Raw genomic sequence first — 19,872 nt, forward strand, 5'->3', positions numbered from 1 at the left:
ACCCATTTATGCCTAGTGGACTCTCCCATCCTTCTAAATTGGATCAATTTATTTCAAAAATTAGGGATGTCTAGTATATTTATTTCTATATTTAAAAATTATTTTAAGCAAACAGCGTAGACCCAGATGAGACGCCGCATGATGCGGCGTCTCATCTTGGTCTACGCTGTTTGCCAAGGCCTTTTTTCTAGACGCTCTATCCATAAATGGGTTAAAACAATCCAAATAATACCATTTGATCACTTAACATGATAACTTGTTATAGCTTCGACGAGCATATACAATTTTTGCCTTTAACCACATTCTGTTCTTTGACTTTAAGTGATTTGCTTGCATCCGGAATTGCAACAACATTCTTTGTAAAAATGTTCACTTAGTGATTATGTTAATTTTGTTTGTTTTATAACATGTTTATTAAACAAAACATGTTGATAATCGAAATCCTCAAGGGAGCTCTTTGCGCATGCGCAGACTTATAGGACTCGGATGTATAAACCTGACATGTTTTCTTTCAATAATGTTAAACTCAAAAGTACACGTTCTTTCATAAAAAGAATATCTTACCATGTAGTGGCATTTAAATTATTTAGTGCACATTAAAACACACAAACGATAAGTATAGTTGCAGTACACGTAGCTTGCATATTGACTCAATCGAACACTTACTAAAAATTAAATGAGCTTAAATTTACTTTTTGAAAAGATGCTTGCTTTTTTTGTAGAGACGACCGTGCGCTGAAGTTTACCAACCTCAAATCTAAATTACGAGGGCTGTATGGAGAAACTTGTTGAATGATCAAATTTTGCATATATTACTGGCTGGATTTGCCAGTCTGCTCCATTAATATGCGGACAAATCCGGAAATGAAATCTTAGACATTTAAAGTGTGTTCCTTATTAAAGGCAAAAACCTGTTTTAGTAGTCTGTATTTTCACATTCAATGATAAGTCATGTGTTTAAAGCACACATACATTCATGTAGACATATTTGTATTTGCAAACGGTTATATATTACGCGCGATTGGACTCATAACATGAGCGTTCGTAATAATATAACTGGTATGACATGTTTATAGCATACCATTAATATATTTGAAAAACGTACACTAATCACACTAAATTGCCGACATTAGGCCGTTTTTCCAGGGTTAAACACTTTACTTCAACGAAGTTCACGATGCCTGTTTATCGTGAGCATACAACATTTTTCTTGGTGATTATTTAATGGAGTTTCGGTGATATGCTCTTGGGTTCTTCACATTATAACAATCTATACCGATGATTGCTCACGAAATGCATATACAAAACAGACGTCGTTAAAGCATTTTGGATGTAGTCACATTCGAAGAACAAGAACAATAACAACGTGTCATGCTGTGTGAAAAAGAGGTTTAATGCATGTGCGTAAAGTGTTGTCCCAGATTAGCCTGTGCAGACCGCACATGCTAATCAGGGACGACACTATCCTCCTAAACTGGATTTTTACTTAAAAGGAACTTTCTGTAAACGAACACTCTCATAAAACGGAAAGTATCGTCCCTGATTAGCCTGTGCGGATTGCACAGGCTAATCTTGGACGACACTTTTCGCACATGCACTAAACCCCCTTTTCACAGAGCACGGCTCGAATGAGGTAGACGTGTGAAAAAATTCCGATTTCAGAAAACGTTTACAACAACATTTATTCAGCAGTAAAGCTTATACAGGCCTATATTATATATGCATACAATTTATGCATCAAACAATTTATAAGTACATCGATATCGCCAGAAACGGATCACTTCCGGTACAAAGAGGAAAACAATACACAATGTCTAAAAGATTTTAACAATGTGTGTGTTTTTTCACAAAAGTTTGTTTTTTTCAAATACAAATGCTATTTGCAATGTGAATTACATAATAATATTATGTCTGCAAAATAAAGTTCCGACGTTTTGAATATCGGTGATGATTTCCCCTTATTTACGGGCCATGTTCTCTAGTAGGGATTCATGTGACATTGGAATGCGGGGGGGGGGGCGTGTCAAAACTCATGAATATGAAAGAAATCAATTGAAATATTTACACTGGCATAGGTATAGGCAAGACTAAACATGTGAACATAAACAAAACATGTTTTGCAAAGGCAATAGTTAAAAAATATCATAAGCATTGACCACAACATTAGTATTACGTTTTTGCTGTTCAATAAAAATTAAAATTTGCATTTTAACATAATGACAAAAATTAGCATTTTAACATAACAAGCTGTTGATTTTCAGCAATTGACAATATGTTGTTTTACAGCAATATGTTTCATACACAAAAACTTAATGCAAGCATCGGATTTTAGTTATCCAAAACAACTATACAATTATAAACATTACACAGAGCAAAATGCTATTGTTGTGAAAAAGACGCTAAATCTGCATAGGTAAAAAACTGTTACAAAAGAGTAATGAAATGGTAAATGTTCCTCCTCAACGTTCATTTATTTGCCTTCCATAATATCACTCAGGAGTGTCTGTAGTTTACAAAAGAACACATCTGTGAAAACACACGAATAAAAATTATGTCAAAGGCAGTACCACCAGCTTCCTTTTTTATCATTAAACATATTATGAGGATCCGTTGGAAAGGATTTTTATGGTGGTGGGATCCACACGAGACAAGCTCTGTCATGATGTGAAAGGATTCTAATGGTGGTGGGATCCACACGATACAAGCTCTGTCATCATGTGAATTTGTGTACTCCAAATCCAATCTTAATTGCGTAGGAAAGAGTTTTTTGTAATGGTAGAAGATCGAGATATGACGATAGTGTTATGAACTGGTTAACATGGTGACTATTCATAAAGAACTTATATATTTGGATAAAGACACAACAACTCTCTTTTCGAAATCTAACAACCAATAGTCAGTTTTATCACTAAGTTACTATTTTACCTACATATTAGACGAACACTTACTAAAAATTAAATGAGCTTAGCATAATCCGCTACTTAAAGGTTGCTTCGTAAGTTAAATAACTAAAGCTCGATTAAGATATATAACCTTCATTCATTTTGGAAAAAAAAAACGTTATAAGATTCAAGATAGGGCAATGATATTTACTTAGTTAGGTCGTACTGCTTTTCATGTTATGAATGGTCGCTATAACGAGAGTAATTTGACTTGCTCGATCGCAATTTGCACTGAAATAAAGGTTCAAAGTAACAATAATTAAGTAAGTAACATAAACATATATGACAGCTCGAGAGAAACATATGTAGTAGTAATGTCAGTAGAACAAACATAGCTGCGGTATTTGGTTACAAAGAGAACATAAGTGTTATGCGTGTGTTTCACGAGCATATAAAGCGACCAATGAAATGAAAAAGGCTAAACGTATATATTTTTCAGGTTGAAGAGTAATATAAGGAGAGGGTATGGCTATCTGGGGTTCGTAAGATCATTTTCTGGGGAATTAGGTCATAAAGTCCTATGAGTCCTCCTCTATGAAAATGGGGTTTAATGCATGTATGCAAAGCGTCGTCCCAGATTAGCCTGTGCAGTTCTCACAGGCTAATTAGGGACGACACTTTCCGCTTTAGTGATATTTTTCGTTTCAAGAAATTCTCTTCATATTAAAAATCCAGTTTAGGCGGAAAATATCGTCCCTGATTAGCCTGTGCGGACTGCACAGGCTAACTTGAGACGACACTCTCCGCACATGCATTAAACCCCCCTTTTCACAGAGCACGGCCCGTCTTTTAGACCATTAATTTTGTCTTTTTACATAGAAACTGTAATATTGTTTGAAACTGCTTCAATCGTCCCAACAACTAGCCTTTTTTTGGAAATATGGAGACGACAATTTTAAGGAGTTGTTTGCGTGTCTAGCCGGTGCATATCAAAGCTGAACGTTGTTTTATGTACAAGTTAAATCAGAGGTCATCTCTCCATCATTATTAAAAAGAAGTACTTCTTTGTTAAACCGCAAGTAGATTACCTACCTTTCTGATGACAAATTATATTGTACAGTTACTTCCCTTATCAAGTGCTCGCTGTTTATAGATTGAGCACTCTCTGTGAAAAGGGGGTTTAATCCTAAATGCATGTGCGCTCAGGCTTATCAGGGACAAGACTTTCCGCAATTCAATAGCACGTACTTAATTTCGAAATTGATTGTTTATTAAGTCTTTTAAGTATCCGTTCTTTCAAGAGTTTATTCAAATTAGATCACTCACAACTTTTACGTGTATCAAATTTATTGCTTAAAAATGGAAGCGATTATTTTAATTCTCGAGTACGATTTTTGGGAAATAATTATATAAGTGCATTGCCTATAATGTCAGTAAGAGTTATAAACACGTTCAAGTCTTATGGGCTTATTTCATGCGAAACGCATTATTTTTATTGCTCGTCTGCGGTTTGTTGATTTTCGGCAATAAAACCAGCTGTTGATGATATAAAATGTTACTTGACTGTTTATCCTACATTGAACTGTTTTAGAACTTAGGAATCATACAGGATTATAGATGTTGAGTTGATTATACCATTTAGCTTATTTCCATCAACCGGATTTGGCCATTGTGTAAGGGTAACGAATAGTTAACTGAATACACGTAGCTTGCATGTGAGTTCATTACATTTATTCCACATACGTTGTGAAATATATATAATAATCCGCAATAAACCAGAGAGGGATAATCGAATGCTATTAAACACTCTCTCAAGTAAGTCAGCAATATCGTCAGCAGTATTTTCAAACACCAAAGATGTTGAAAACCTTACTTAAACCCGTCTAGCAAGATCAGTATCATTTAATGTGATAACACGTTGATCGGCTATTTGAGGTTTTCATCAAAAGCGTAAACAATTTCAAGAAACGAATAATGACTTGTAATAATTATCACCAGGACCAACCGCTAGTTCTTCAAATAATGCACTGAGCTTGTCAGCTGTACATACCATAGCAACACAGAATTATACACAATCATGATGAATCAGGGGTCACAACCTTTGGATCGTAAAAGCTATTCATATGGTGTTAAAAAACGACAACTGGTTTTGATTATCAAAGATTTGTATACAACAATAATAATTTGATTTCACAGACTGCAATGTGTCATTCCCAAAAAGTATTTAAGGCATCAAGCCGACGTCTTTAAACACATAAAAACTGCGATTTAAGAGTACGAAACAATTCACCAAGATCAATGTAAAAACAAAACTCGTTTAGCATTTATAATTGCCACCTTTCATATTCTGTTCTAAGACGCTAGGTTCTTGTCCTTTTATCTTTTTATTATACCATTATGTCAGATGATTTGCGCGTAAAATATAGTTATAAAGCAGCTTATCTCAATTCATTATAGATTAAAACGGAAATTTCTATTCAATTTACAAGTCTCTGTTATAACAAGCTTTTAATGGCGCTCGCATAAAGTATATAAACAGAAGCAAGGCTTTGAGGATATCTTTGTAAATGTTACATAGTTTTTATTTTAGAAGATTAAAGTATGTTCAATCGCTTTGATTCATAATAATAAGGATTATATACACAAACAGTTGCAAATGCATCGTTGTTTTTCTGTTTACAATGTTGTCATACAAATTACATACATGGAGACTGATAATTATGTATTATAGTAGAACTTGTTTTTTTTTAAGGAATCGAAATACAGCAAACTATACTGTGAACTCTGGTATGATATTAACTATTTTCCAGATATTTGATACTCTTAAAGGGCGTCAGGATTTGAAACGTAGACAATATGTTTGATTTCTTCACTCAATGATTACGCATTATTCAATCGTTTCGCGTTTGAAATGCTAAATAATTTTCATATTTTGATGTCGTCGAAATATGCCTATAACGGAAATGGCAAATATTCAGTATTATTGTTTTCTCTCAAATATCATATCTACAGTGTACATTTACGAATTTGAAACTTTGTCAATTTATCAAATCGTAAAAATGTCCCGTTAATGTAAGGGACAAGAACTATGACGATGTAGTGTTGTCCCCTACCGGTTTCACCGGAGGGTACTTATGGTTTGCGCTCCGTGCGTCTGTGAGTCTGTCTATCACACTTTTCTGGATCCTGCGATAACTTTAAAAGTTCTTCATATTTTTTCATGAAACTTAAAATATGGACAGATGGCAATATGGAGATTATGCACGTCATTTCATTTTGTTCCTACGTCAAAACTTCTTGTTGCTATGGCAACAAATATATACTTAAAAATTCTGACAATGGTGGAGCCGGTAGGGGACATATATTGTTTGGCAGAAGTCTTGTTTATATATAGTTTTCAGAAACACTATCACTTTTCGACAATCTTGATATTAGTCAACATTTAACGCTTGTATTCCCTGAATTGAATTGAAATGAATTGAAAATTTTATAAAATCTGAAAGTTTATTTTTAAGCATTAGCAACAAATTAATACAATGTGTGCATATTTTATTTTCACGAGAAAACAAACATAGCAAGTCATTCATCGTTGTTACAATTAAACTTAATATGATTTTGTATTTGTTTTCGTAAAATGAAAGTAAATTTGCACATTGAAAACTGTACATAAGATAGTTGTCCTATATTGAAAATCACAGAGTTGAGTGATGTTCTACTTTAAACTTGCACATCCCCGTGGTGTGTAAGGCAAACTGTACCTTGGGGACCTACATATGATTTTTTTGCGCTTAGCGAAGACAAACAATAAATACTCATGCGGTTTGCATTCTGTCAAATATTCAATTTATACTATAAGGAATAAAACTTTACAAATGTAATCACAATAAGTGAAAACGGGAACAATATTTGTCTTACAATTCACGTCACACAGTTTCAGTTGTTTGTTTTGGAATAAATCGGGTCGGATTATCACAAATAAAAAACACACACAACATTTTGCATGAATCATCTTATGATAAAAAACATCACTTAACTAATAGGAACATTACCTTTATCCATCAAAGGCAGCGCCATGATATTTCGTCATATGTCAACACGTGTATACACTTAAATGTTGTTCGTCAACAGCGTTTTGCTCATCGTAAATGTTCATTGATATGTCTGTAGGTGTATATAATTAAAAGGTATGTGTATATAATATAACAGTTTTTTTCAACAGCATTGTAGTTGTCGATATTGTTTATTGATATGTAGTTTTATCTTAATGTTTAATTAAAAAAAAAATCTTTAAATCTCCATATACGCGAGATTGTTAAATTATAATCAGAGATAATGATCATTGAAATAGATAATGATCTCATGAGTAATGAAGTGCAATGGAGTGTACTTTGTTTGAGGCCATGTAAGATATGTCAGCGATTTTTATCATTCGTTATAAAATACCGGTTAACGGCACTTTCCCAAATAGAAAATAAATCTACACATTCCCCAACTCAGAAAAATGTCCAATTGAACTTTAAGGTTTTCAAAAAACAACAACTTTTTTTATATGCAACATTTAGATATTTTCCTTATGCACCTCTATGGCTTGAACCTAAGAAAATATAATATTGACAACTTGACAACACTTAGTTATCAATTTTAAAGTATTTGGGAGCAAAACATCAAATACACCAAATTCCCAATTTCAAGCTTTTTTGCGCACATTACTTCCCATTGGGCTGGTTCCGGTACTTTTCATAATTGGGCAAAAAAAAATCGCTGGATATGGTAGAGTTTATGTGCTTGTAAAGACCAATATGATTACGTTTATGTCGAATACACATCCAGAAGAAAGCTAATTATTACAAAATGAGCCGCGCTCTGTAAAACATTACTAAGAAAACGAACAATTTTGAGTTTGGTGAACAAAAGTTTTTGGGATATATTCATGCAACTATAAAGTAAAAAAGGAAAAATATCGCCTTTCACGAAAGTCATTATTTGTACGGAAATCATACGTTTGACCCACGTGTTCAATTAAGTAAAACTCATCATAAAAAACTAGCATGCACATTTGTTTTAATACTACCAAGAAAATAGATATCAGGCAACGAAGCAAGCCATGAATCGTCAATAGGGTTCAAATAATGTTTCGGCGTCTTCGTATATTATTCGGATAATAAGGTGTTTCGGATATAATTATTTTTAAGACGCTGAGAATGCAAAATTATAAACTTGTTAAAACGTAACATATCTAAAAGATTAAGATTAGAAATTACTATTGATAAACGATTTGAAGTCATTTCAAAACTCATTAGAGTTTAATTTTATGTAAGAACGCCTGTTTCTTTAAATTTCTCGGGTTGCCCAAATGTTAGTGATTAACACCGGAGTCTCCGAAGCTGTCCTTATTTCTGAAGATTATCGTCAAAGGGGGCGTTTAAAATGAAAAGTAACATAGTCGGACATGTTGGCATTGTTATTTGTAAAAAATGATCGTTTCGCTGTTGTTAACGTTTTACTTATTTCAGTAGGGATTTTTAACGTTGAATAAACTTTTTTAAAGAACTAAATCAACATCGTTTTGCTGTCGTGATGATACAAATTAGGTGGCGCAAATTTACAGAACGACTGTCTACGTAAACAACATTCTAGCTTAACTTCTCTTTTGGGGATAAATGCTACATTAAACTAATGCAACTGGTGTTCCGCTACTCGTACGATGAGAAACATGTTATTTACATCAATTAATGTTCAAAGAACGTATTAGTTATTGCAGATGACCACAGGGAATTTTGGCATAGTTTCTGTTGATATAAACTCTTTAGAATCACGCTTTTGAACATGTTTGATGTATTTTATTGTGTATATACTTGGGAGCAGTTAATGTATATGACCTGTTTATGCCCGTCGTGTTGTAATTTTTTTTTAAATCAATTGTTCTTGCTATTCAACCCAGTCTAGTTAAATTGTATGTAATTACAGTTATGATCACCATTCATTTAAAGAGTCAATCGGCTGATTGTACTAGTGAACGTCATAGCAGAATACGGAAACCATTGGAGTTACAACATACGCAAGTGATAGGAACTATAACATATGCTACCCTTTGGAGCTGTGGTTAAATCTACTAATTATCTTGAATAAAATCTCGTGTTTTCTCTTTTGATTTGCACGCGTTTGCAAACAAAGCCAGCTGTCGTGGACATTCACCGATATGAAAATATATTTAATTCACGTGGTATTTGCAGAAGTACCATAACCAAAGTATCAGTGCACACGCGTTGGTCATAAGAATGATAATTATGAGCATTATGATCTTCTTCAATGTATGCATCACAATCATCTAGAGTCGTAACCATCAACATTTTATAAGCATAGTTTTATAAGATACATAATTATTACATTAACATTAACAACACTCGACGTTCCATAGAGTATTACCGAAGAAGCATCAGCACATTTTATAACCGCTAAGTATTGAGTTTTGGGTGTATAAAGCTTGCAAACTATCGACTTAAGTCTTTATTGAGATGTGTTTTGTCATAGAAACACACTTCATTGACTAAACATGATTATGAATAAGGAATGACACATACGTAAATAACGATTGATAATTAAGCAAATAAACTTCACAAAATGATTGCACATTTCACAAAGGACTTATAAAGGCTAAGACCCTCAAAAATATAAAGAACTAAAAGCGTTTTCCGGTCGTTATCAGAAGGTTAATGCGAATCCAGTAAATTATAGATTAAGTATAGCTCATCTCTTTTAATTACATAATAAATGGAAAACTTCCGCCCAGATGACAATACTTTGTTTCAATGTGTTTCTAATGATGCGCGCATAAAAAGATAAATAGTTTTCTAGTCTTTGAGAAAGTTAATAATGTTTGGAGAAGAACATATTCTTAGGCGGCTCAAAAACAGCTGCACATTTTTTATACTTACATCGATGTAATATTACTTGCGTTTCTATTTTTCTGAAAATGTTTATGCAAAAGTGGTTGCTGTAGTTGCAATGATAATTACGTGCAGAGCTCCAGATAATTTTTTCAGCCGAGGGGTAATTCACTCATGAAATTTTTAATTAATGAGTAAAAATCAATAACCGATAATTTTAAGGAGTATTTATGTTCAAAGGATCAAAATTAATAATAAATTGTACATGTTGTGTTAACTCGCAATATCAAGCATTCTTGTTATTACAATTTCTGAGGGAGGTAAGTTCATAACTTCAAAACAAAGTATATACAATTTACATTTTATTTGCATACTATGATAATAAATATATACACCAATGAATAAGTCTCTCATACTACTTGTCTCTTTACATTTCCACGTTCCATTCCACTCTCCCAGCCTCTCTCTCAACCTGGCTTTTCATACAATTCTGCCCACCCTCCCATATTTGGATGTGTGGACAGACACATATAGGACCTTACATTTAATTGGTATTTATTATTGCAAGTGTTGACATATTTGACAAGCAGACTCTGTGAGCACCAGAACAGACCAGTGTTGCTAATCTTTATTACAAAATGATGACCAACTGGTATCCTGTTCTGATAACAAATGCCATCCATGCCACATGGCATCAAACAGAGCAGTCTAAATTGAAATCATATACTAAAATTACAACACTGTACACAACCAAGAAATCACTTTTGTTTTATTTAAAAGTGTATCTGTTTTTATTTGCTCTTGGCTTGTAAGCAGCTATTAATCTCTTTTTCCGTCTTGATTTGGCAAGCCACTGTTTAGAACACACTGTACAGCCACGATCAAAATCTTCTAAGCTTGACCCGCAAAACTTGTTTATTATATATGTATTTCGGCTGCCATTTAAAAAGTGCTTGAAGGAAAAATGTTTTTCCATATTGCCGCACAAGAGATGAACTGATAGCAAAAATTATATGCTTGAAGTCGGGCGATTCGGTTTTTATCGAATATTATGTCAAATGTGTTCACCATAAGCGTATATCGATTTTGAACAATGCAGCGGAGAGCCCGTTGTGTCAACGTTGTGTTTATCGTGGGTCAAAATTAAATGATACCGTTCTGACTGAGGAGTAAATTAGGTCGGGAACCACATTCTATACATAGATGGTACTACGTTTTTACCGGGTGTGGGCACAATGACGTAAATCAGTCATGTTTACATGAATTTATATGCATGTATAGACGGTTAATACGCATTGAAATTGCACACGATGCGTAATCCGAATTTAGCCAGGAGGTTGTTTACTCAACAAAATTTTAAGTCACGCGTATTTTCTTTTTTTTTTCATGCGTATTTTACGCAAATACGCATCTTATATGGCCTTCTGATTACGTGCATCATGACGTACGATTAAATTACAGCTACAATTTATATTTGTTAACTATTACCGTTTTGCATTGTACATGGAGATGTTTTTGATCTGGGTGAATTCCAATGACAATAATTAATCCATTTATTAATTGATGGATTAACATGATTTTTTTGCTGTTTGCAATAATTAATTAATCCCATTTTCACGTTTAAATTAATATGCAATGCTAGTATCTGGAAATTAATTATTTTTGGATAAAATAAGATAAGCGTTTACCATGAATTGTTTACACATACGCAATCGACATAATAAAGGAACAAGTTTTGTGATTCAGATACATATTTGTTCATAATCATATGCAGATGTTTAGCCGCTAGAAGGGTACATATTAAACATGTGTCGTGTTCTGTGAAAGCTGGTCATAATGCATGTGCGTAAAGTGTCGTCCCAGATTAGCCTGTGCAGTCCGCACAGGCTAATCAGGGACGACACTTTTTTCCTAAACTTGATTTTCGGTAAAGAGGGACTTTCTTGAAACTAAAAATACCATTAAAGCGGAAAGTGTCGTCCCTGATTAGCCTGTGTGGACTGCTCAGGCTTATATGGGACGACACTTTACGCACATGAATTAAGCCCAATTTTATCAGAACAAGACACATATCATCATAAAATAATTGCAATGTTCTTTAAACAAAAATATGTGTATTTTGCAGATACATTACACTTTGGCAATTTAATAATAAATTGAACATCGACGATATGGTATTTGAGTATACGTAACGTTCCTTTCAAGAGGCATTATATGGGCATCATTCCATATAATGCATTCAGTCGATTGTGTTTAATTATCACTATAATAATACATGCATGATATTTAGAATTATTCAAACATCTTCCCAAAATTTAATCTCCTAATTATTTTTTATTTCTTTAGCCACAACTGCAATGCAATGTATATACTTATACCTAGGGTGGTGAAGTTAATGCGTGGACACAGTCCCCATGACTAAGTTTCAACCTATTTATTTGAGCTTGATTGTATCGAAAGCCGCAGGCTTATTTGAAACACTCTCATGTCCGTGTCATAGGACTAGAACCAGTACTTGATGTATTTAAGAGAGATCTAAAGAACGCTGCCACGGTGGGAATCGAACCCATGACCGCCCGGTCGCTAGGCCGACACCATACCCAGTACGTCACTGCGAACTTGATATCTAACTATTAAGTTGTCATGCCAATATTTGGGCTTCGATATCAGTATTTGAGTGTCTTTGTCAATACATTAAATAAAACCTAATTTCTGACTTTATGACTAGCGAAATCCCTTTTGTGTACACTTAGCAACGACTGAGCTTTTACATGATAATCGACGCTCATTATGGTTTTGCCCTGACCGGCGATTATATTACACCGTTTCAAATACATTATGAAATGAAATGTATGGTCATTTATGTAGACACGTTTTTACAAAGTATCATACGGTTTTTCCATGATTAGCCTTTCTGAGGAGACGGTCTGGAATAGGATGACATTGAGGTTAATCTCTTCTAAGAATACAACACTCAGGATGAAATTTAATGCTATTTTAATCGTTATTTCCAACGTCATTTATGATTGTACTGAAGGGGCAAATAGAAACTCTTTGATAAAAATCATAATAGATAATGTTTATAATGGAGACATTTTTTTCGATTGCCTGGAGTGGAAGTCGAACTCACGCAAACACAACTCGCATACTTCAACTAAAATCGTACTACCCCGTTATTCATAGTGCGCGTGCGTACATCGGTGCTTTATGCCATTCCATTTATGAAGATTTTCATTCTTCTTTCGATTTTCTGCTTATGCTTTAAGGGTCCTTGTTGACAACTGTTGATAATAAAAGAAACAATGAAATAACTTTATACAATGTATTTAAAGATAAACTTACTGTATTAAAGATATATCACCGTACAAACGCCGTCTATATATTAGTATCATCATCATCATCATCATCATCATCATCATCATCATCATCATCATCATCATCATCATCATCATCATCATCACTATTATTATTATTATTTTCATCATCATCATCAGCAGCAGCAGCAGCAGCAGCAGCAGCAGCAGTAGCAGTAGCAGTAGTAGTAGTAGTAGTAGTAGTAGTAGTAGTAGTAGTAGTAGTAGTAGTAGTAGTATTAGTAGTAGTATTGCCGAGCTGTTAATACGATCAGGATCGGAGGCAAAACAACTCTTAGGTTTATCAGAAAATAAATAAAACCTAAACAAGTCAAAAAGGCGCATCATGATTCGTTGATTGATTCAGGCCCAAGTCAACATTTATCGTTTTTCACATAACACTAAATTGTGCCGATTTGGTGGAATATATGTAGAAATAATGACCTTTGGGTCGAATGATGAGTAGTGCGATAACATAAGCTTCGAAAGTTAAATATTTAGCCGCGTCGTTGAAAAATGGGCCTAATGCATGTGTGTTAAGTGTCGTTTCAGATTTACCGTTTCAGTGAGCACAGGCTAATCAGGCAGGACACTTTCCGGCTTAACTGGAGTTTTGTTTTGTAGAGACCTCTTTTTAACTAAAGGTTTAATGAATGCGGTAATTTTCGTCCCGTATAAGCCTATATAATCGTTACAATTTTCATACCGTACAGTCATGCACCAACAATATTACGGTAGTCATTGCAATCAAACGAATAAAGTTTTTTGTGAATATTTCGGAGGTTCGTCATTTTACTCGTACAAGTACGCAATTCACAATTGGAGAACATCATCAGTCTTTGTCAATTGTACTATGAGCCCATTTTGAATATAAATTGAAAACCAATACTTTTTCCTTCCACTCGTAGCTATTTCATAAAGGCAAGAATTACGTTTCCAGGTAATCCCCCCCCCTCCCAACCCAGAAAACCTTCCATAAGGACGCATTGATGGTTCTGAGTTATGTTATACTTTAAATACATTAATAACGTATTTTGGAAATAAATATTATGTCTCAATTACATGTATACATCTTTCGTTGCTTGAATTCAAAATTACTGAGATTTATTAATAATGTATACCGTTTCAAATTTACGAATCTTTCTCGAATGAATGCTTAAGTAAGCTTATACAATTCGCTGTTATACTTACATAATTTAAAGGAAACCCGTACCATCAAAATCGGTTGACAGAAAGGTTATCTGTCGTGTAAAAATACGAGTTGCGCTCTTGGAAAACGGTGCTTAATGCACGAGCGTATAAGTATTCTCACAAATTAGACTGTGCTTTCCGCTTGTGAGTCGTCTGTTAGCGAAAAATCCAGTTCAGACGAAATGTGTCGCACTTGTTAAGTATGTACGTGTATGCGGTTGCATTATTTTATTTCTAATTGAACAGCCATCTACAATAACTTGAGAAAATGCGAAACAGTAAAGCCCGTAATCTTGTTTAGCTTTTCCACTGTTTACAGAATGGACCCAATTGTGTCTGATTAATGCATTATTTATGTTCTTTATTGATATGAAAATACGGAAATTGCAGCTTTTGGCTATAAAACCATCTGCTGTTGATATAAAATTGAGCTTCAAAAGTAATAATCGCACAACGCACATAGTTTTGCCAATAGTTCAAAACCGTATAGAGTGCATACACTTTAAAAAATATTCAAACTGATGTATAACTTATGGGGTTCAGAATGCAAGCGCAAAAATTGATATTTTTAATAGCAGGTGCATAAATCATTGCTCACTTTCCTGCCCTAAATCCTTCAAAGTCCAAATAAACCATTATGATTATTTTGATCTTTCTTAGATGAAATTGAATTAGAAGATTAATGCTATGTGTGTTTATTGTAGAATAAATGCGATCAAATCAATTGGCATATGTATACATCGGAAACTTGCTTTAAAATTGCAATATTCTGATGTATTTCTTTTTAATTGACACGCATACATACATAAAATATCTAGTATAACGACTATGAAGAGTTTCCAATGTATTTAGTTCTGGATAGAAAACGTTAAAGTTGTGTTCATGTCCATTACCTATTCATAGGTATTACGTATGACACAATGCATATACTAAAAAATAACATATGTTTTGCTAGTAGGTACATTCTCTTACTTTGTGCTAGAAGAAATGGCACACAAACAAAATGCAATATAAGCTGCAGTAAGAGAGAAACCTTATTATAGCAGGTTTACCTTTATTTTGGACAAGTACTAATGGTAACCACTGACACAGTAGACAAATGTACCAGACAAGACATACTGATACACAGAAACAACATTAACCTAAATTTCGGTGAGGGAAAATGCGCATTAAACCAAAATGTTAACCCATTTATGCCTAGTGGAATCTTAAATTGGATCAATTTATTTCCAAAATTATGTCTAGTATATTTATTTCTATATTTAGAATATTTCTTACAGAAATTCCTTTAAGCAAACAGCGCAGACCCTGATGAGACGCCGCATCATGCGGCGTCTCATCTGGGTCTACGCTGTTTGCTAAAGCCTTTTTTCTAGACGCTAGGCATTTTTAATAACCGGCAAATGATAAGGCCTAAAAAAATAATTCTTGTTTCTGGTTACATGCCCAACATTTTAGTAACAGAAAAAACTTTTGAGTCCGCGAATAAAAACAGGGTCGGTCGGGTAACCGGAAACAAGACTTCTTTTTGTTTAGGCCCAAGTATTGTATGCATCCATGGTTAATTAGTTTAGACAAGTGTTTATGACTCAGTCATTTTGATTTTTATTAAAAGATACCTTCTCAAGCGGGGAATCGTACCCCGGCCGCCGCCGTGAGAGAGCGGAATCCTAACCACTAGACCATTTGGGATATGATGCCCTCTCGCTGTTAAAGTGATATTATCGGCATCAAACAGTTTATAGGTGTCTATTGCAACCGTTGTTTATTTTTTGGTGTTTTTACTTCATATACACTTATATGTGTTAATGCAGCATCAACATACTTAAACAATATCCCGGAAAGAGAAAAATAATGCACTTGAATATCAACCGTACTTTCGTTTGACAACAGATCACACATGTACGATGTACACATAAATTTAGTTTTAGTGCAGATTCGTTTATACGACACAAAGACACAATTTTGTTTTACGGATCATTTCGGCTTACAGGACTGGGTGAGTCACGTAAAATATCGAATAAAAATATATTTTTATAAACAACTGGGAGCAAGATGAGTTGCAGATAATTGGTCAGTAACCACATTTTAACTTACTCATTTGACCTGTTAATTCTTTTTAGCTCAATTCAACAGTGAAAAATGCCCATAATATCACTTTAATATACTTCAATACAAAACATTTGGATACCCTCTTGTATAAAGTCTACCAGTTTGTCATTTATATTAACACTAAAAATGTGAGAAAAATGCAAACAATATTTCATAGTTGCACTAGTCCAATAACATTTTTATTTATTTTTTTCAACAAAATATTATCAACTTACGCTCGAATGGTCATTGTCGGTTCGGGTACTACTAAAAAGAACTCCGGGTGCTCATAAGTTAATATAATATATCCCGGCATCGAAAACTATACAGAAACGTACCCGTTAAAACCAACGCTAAATTGTTCGTTGTCGGGTTTTTTTTCAAATTAATTTTATTCATTATTTATGTCAATATTTTGTAAACTGGCGTCTATTATCGAAACTTTTTCTTAATAATGCAGGCTTTGATTAAAGAAGATTTGGTTTCGTAATGTTTTTCGACCTCGGATTTGGGGCGGGAATAAAACTTGAATACAACCTTATATATCGGCCGGATACATTTAAGTATTTTTCCGTTCCCGGGATACATTTCCTTAAACTTAAGAGTACCAGGGATACTTTTAAGTAGTACCCGAACCGACAATGACCAATCGAGCTCTACTTACAAATTACTCATACAAATAGAGATAAGGTTTTTATGTATTGTAATTATGTACAATAAAAGTGAATTATATATTTACTAAATATGTTTGAAATAAAATAAAAACTACGTAGCATTTAAGTTCGTACAATAAATAAAAAACGCTTTATTCATCTTAAACGTTGATATCATCGCTAAAAATGTAAACATTTTGAGAGTTCTTAACATGAGTGTTTAAAAAAAGAGCTCCCGCTGAAGATAACTTACAGTGACATTTCAGAAGCACTTTATCACATTTGAACATGACAAAGACATTTTGCTCGTCTAGCAACCAAGTATTAAATGTTGAATTCATTTGATGTTAAGCAGGGCAGACATGCGCCCTGACCGACGGACAACGATGATAGCATTGCTCATAAGAGGCTATATATCACTATAATCCGCGGCAACAGTTTGCAAATTTAAACTAATGCCGGACTTTACTATCATGGACAAACACACATTTAGAGGACTAAGCCAAATACATTATATCACATAATAAAGAGAACTTCGGTGGTAAATACGCAATACTTAAAAGCAAATGCCTATGGTTATTAGGAATTCTTTCAAAGCATAATTATTTCAGTTGTTAATACGTACTATTTCCAAACGAATTGAAGTTGTTAATTGGTACTACCGGTATTTCAAAAAAATTCAGTGGTTAATACGAATGATTTTAAATCGAAACTAATTGCTTCAGGTAAAGACGACATATTTCAGAGCAAATTTCAGTGGTAAATATGCTCTGTTTCAAATAGAATATTTGAGTGGAAAATACGTACTATTTTAAAACAAATCTCAAATATAAATAAGGACCTTTTACGCGCGAAATTCATCAGATAATAAGAGCAATGTCAACGCGATTTCAGTGGAAAATGAGAACTTAATGTATTTCAATTTAATATATTTCATGTCATTGCATAATTGGGCAAAATCGAAAGTCACGAAAATTGTAACCATGCACTTATTTATTGATATATAGTGTTTGTGATTTTTCATGTATTATTGTTTGTCTATCTTCAAAAGAAAAAGAAGTAGTTGAATTTTGTGTGGTCGTTTTTTTGACAATTCTTATGTATTTGCAACATTTAAATCAACGTGAAAGTGTTTTACAGGAAGTTATTTGTATTAATTTATTTGTGTCGGTCGTTTAAAGTAAATTCTAAAGTTTAAAGTGAATATAGCTTGTGACGGTTAGGTTAAAACCGCTGTCAACTTAGAATAAAAACATACACGTTGAAATTGAATATCTGTGCGTCGCTGTTATTATCAAGGTTTTGGAGCGACATATTTATCCAAACTGGTATCAACTTGAGACGCAAGAGTGTGTTGTGCTGATTTGTAACGATTTATGTTTGGTTTTGGTTCGCATAGAAATTACGGAATTACCGCAACAAACGGTCGATGATTTAAAGGTAAGACAGGAAAATTCTTCTTCACCATCAACATCATCATCAACATCATCATCATCATCATCATCATCATCATCATCATCATCATCATCATCATCATCATCATTATCATCATCATCATCATCATTATCATCATCATCATCATCATCATCATCATCATCATCATCATCATCATCATCATCATCATCATCATGATCATCATCATCATCATTATCATCATTATCATCATCATTATCATCATCATTATCATTAAATTTAAACCAAGAGCACGAGAAAAATAACTATTCACAAAGCAAAAATCACGACGATACATGCTTGCCAACATCCTTTTTATTCACAATTCAGAGGGGAATGGATTTAGCTGTTCGGGGGCCACTAGTTATCATTTTTATTCAATTTTTTGTTTGTTTGGATCAATTGCCGTCGTATTGCACTGGTTATCGTACAATGGTCGCGGCTAAGCTTATTTACCAATACAAGGCAAACACAGTTATATGGCGGTGCTGGGAATCACAAAAAGCGATTATCGGATAAAACATCCGCAAACAGGCTTCGGACATCGACCATGTTAAACCTGTTATGGCTACACTAAGCATTTTTTCCTTAAACTTAAATAGACTTGCAATACTTTAAGTTTAACTTCAAAACAAGCGTGTGTTTTTGCATTCGGCGAACACGTTTACTGCATTTTAGATTGAGACAGCAGTCTTGGCAAAAAATGTCGACTTCCAACGTGTTTGTGTTATGGTGGATGTTTATTTAACACCACATGCTGTTAAAAATCTAAATCGCGAATGTAGCCTTTGACGCCTGCGCATACTGCATGTGTTTGTTCATTTCTACTAAATCGAAAGTACAACTGTATTTCATAAAAAATATCTTGCCACATATAGAGACAAATAGGTAGCGCACGTGGACTGCAAATTGACTAAATCGAGCACTGACTTTAAATGAATTGAAGTTGCATTTGTTATTTTTTGTAAAGGTAATCGTCCATGCCAAGCCTGTATAACCAAATTTTGTTAAAATATCAAATTTGCATAAATTAGCCGTTTGGTTTGAAGGTTTTCTCCCCACATAGACAGAACAATCCGGAAATGTTATCTTAAACATTTTAATAATGTTCATGATTGAGGTCAAAACAGTGTAGTGAGTCACATATTCAGCTTCGAGTTATCGCATTGGAATTCGTGTTGAAAAACACTGGCACACGCTCACATGTGTGTTAAGCAGAATTATTTTATTAAAAGGCGTAGTACTGTCGACCATATATCGAGTCTCACTGATATTATTGATACAAGGAAACAGAACAAACAATCTACATTTTGCGCAGTCATCGACTTTCGAAAAGCTTTTGACTCTGTTAATAGACCAATTC

General features: G+C 33.9%; 1 protein-coding gene across 4 annotated transcripts in view; it reads left to right on the forward strand.

Moving 5' to 3' along the window:
* Positions 1-19,872, forward strand: part of LOC127882005 (uncharacterized) — a 146,050-nt gene that overhangs the window by 1,584 nt on the left and 124,594 nt on the right. The gene's annotated exons all lie outside the window — the stretch shown is intronic.

This window comes from Dreissena polymorpha, chromosome 5 (assembly GCF_020536995.1).
Source record: "Dreissena polymorpha isolate Duluth1 chromosome 5, UMN_Dpol_1.0, whole genome shotgun sequence".
Taxonomy (NCBI): Eukaryota; Metazoa; Mollusca; class Bivalvia; order Myida; family Dreissenidae; genus Dreissena; species Dreissena polymorpha.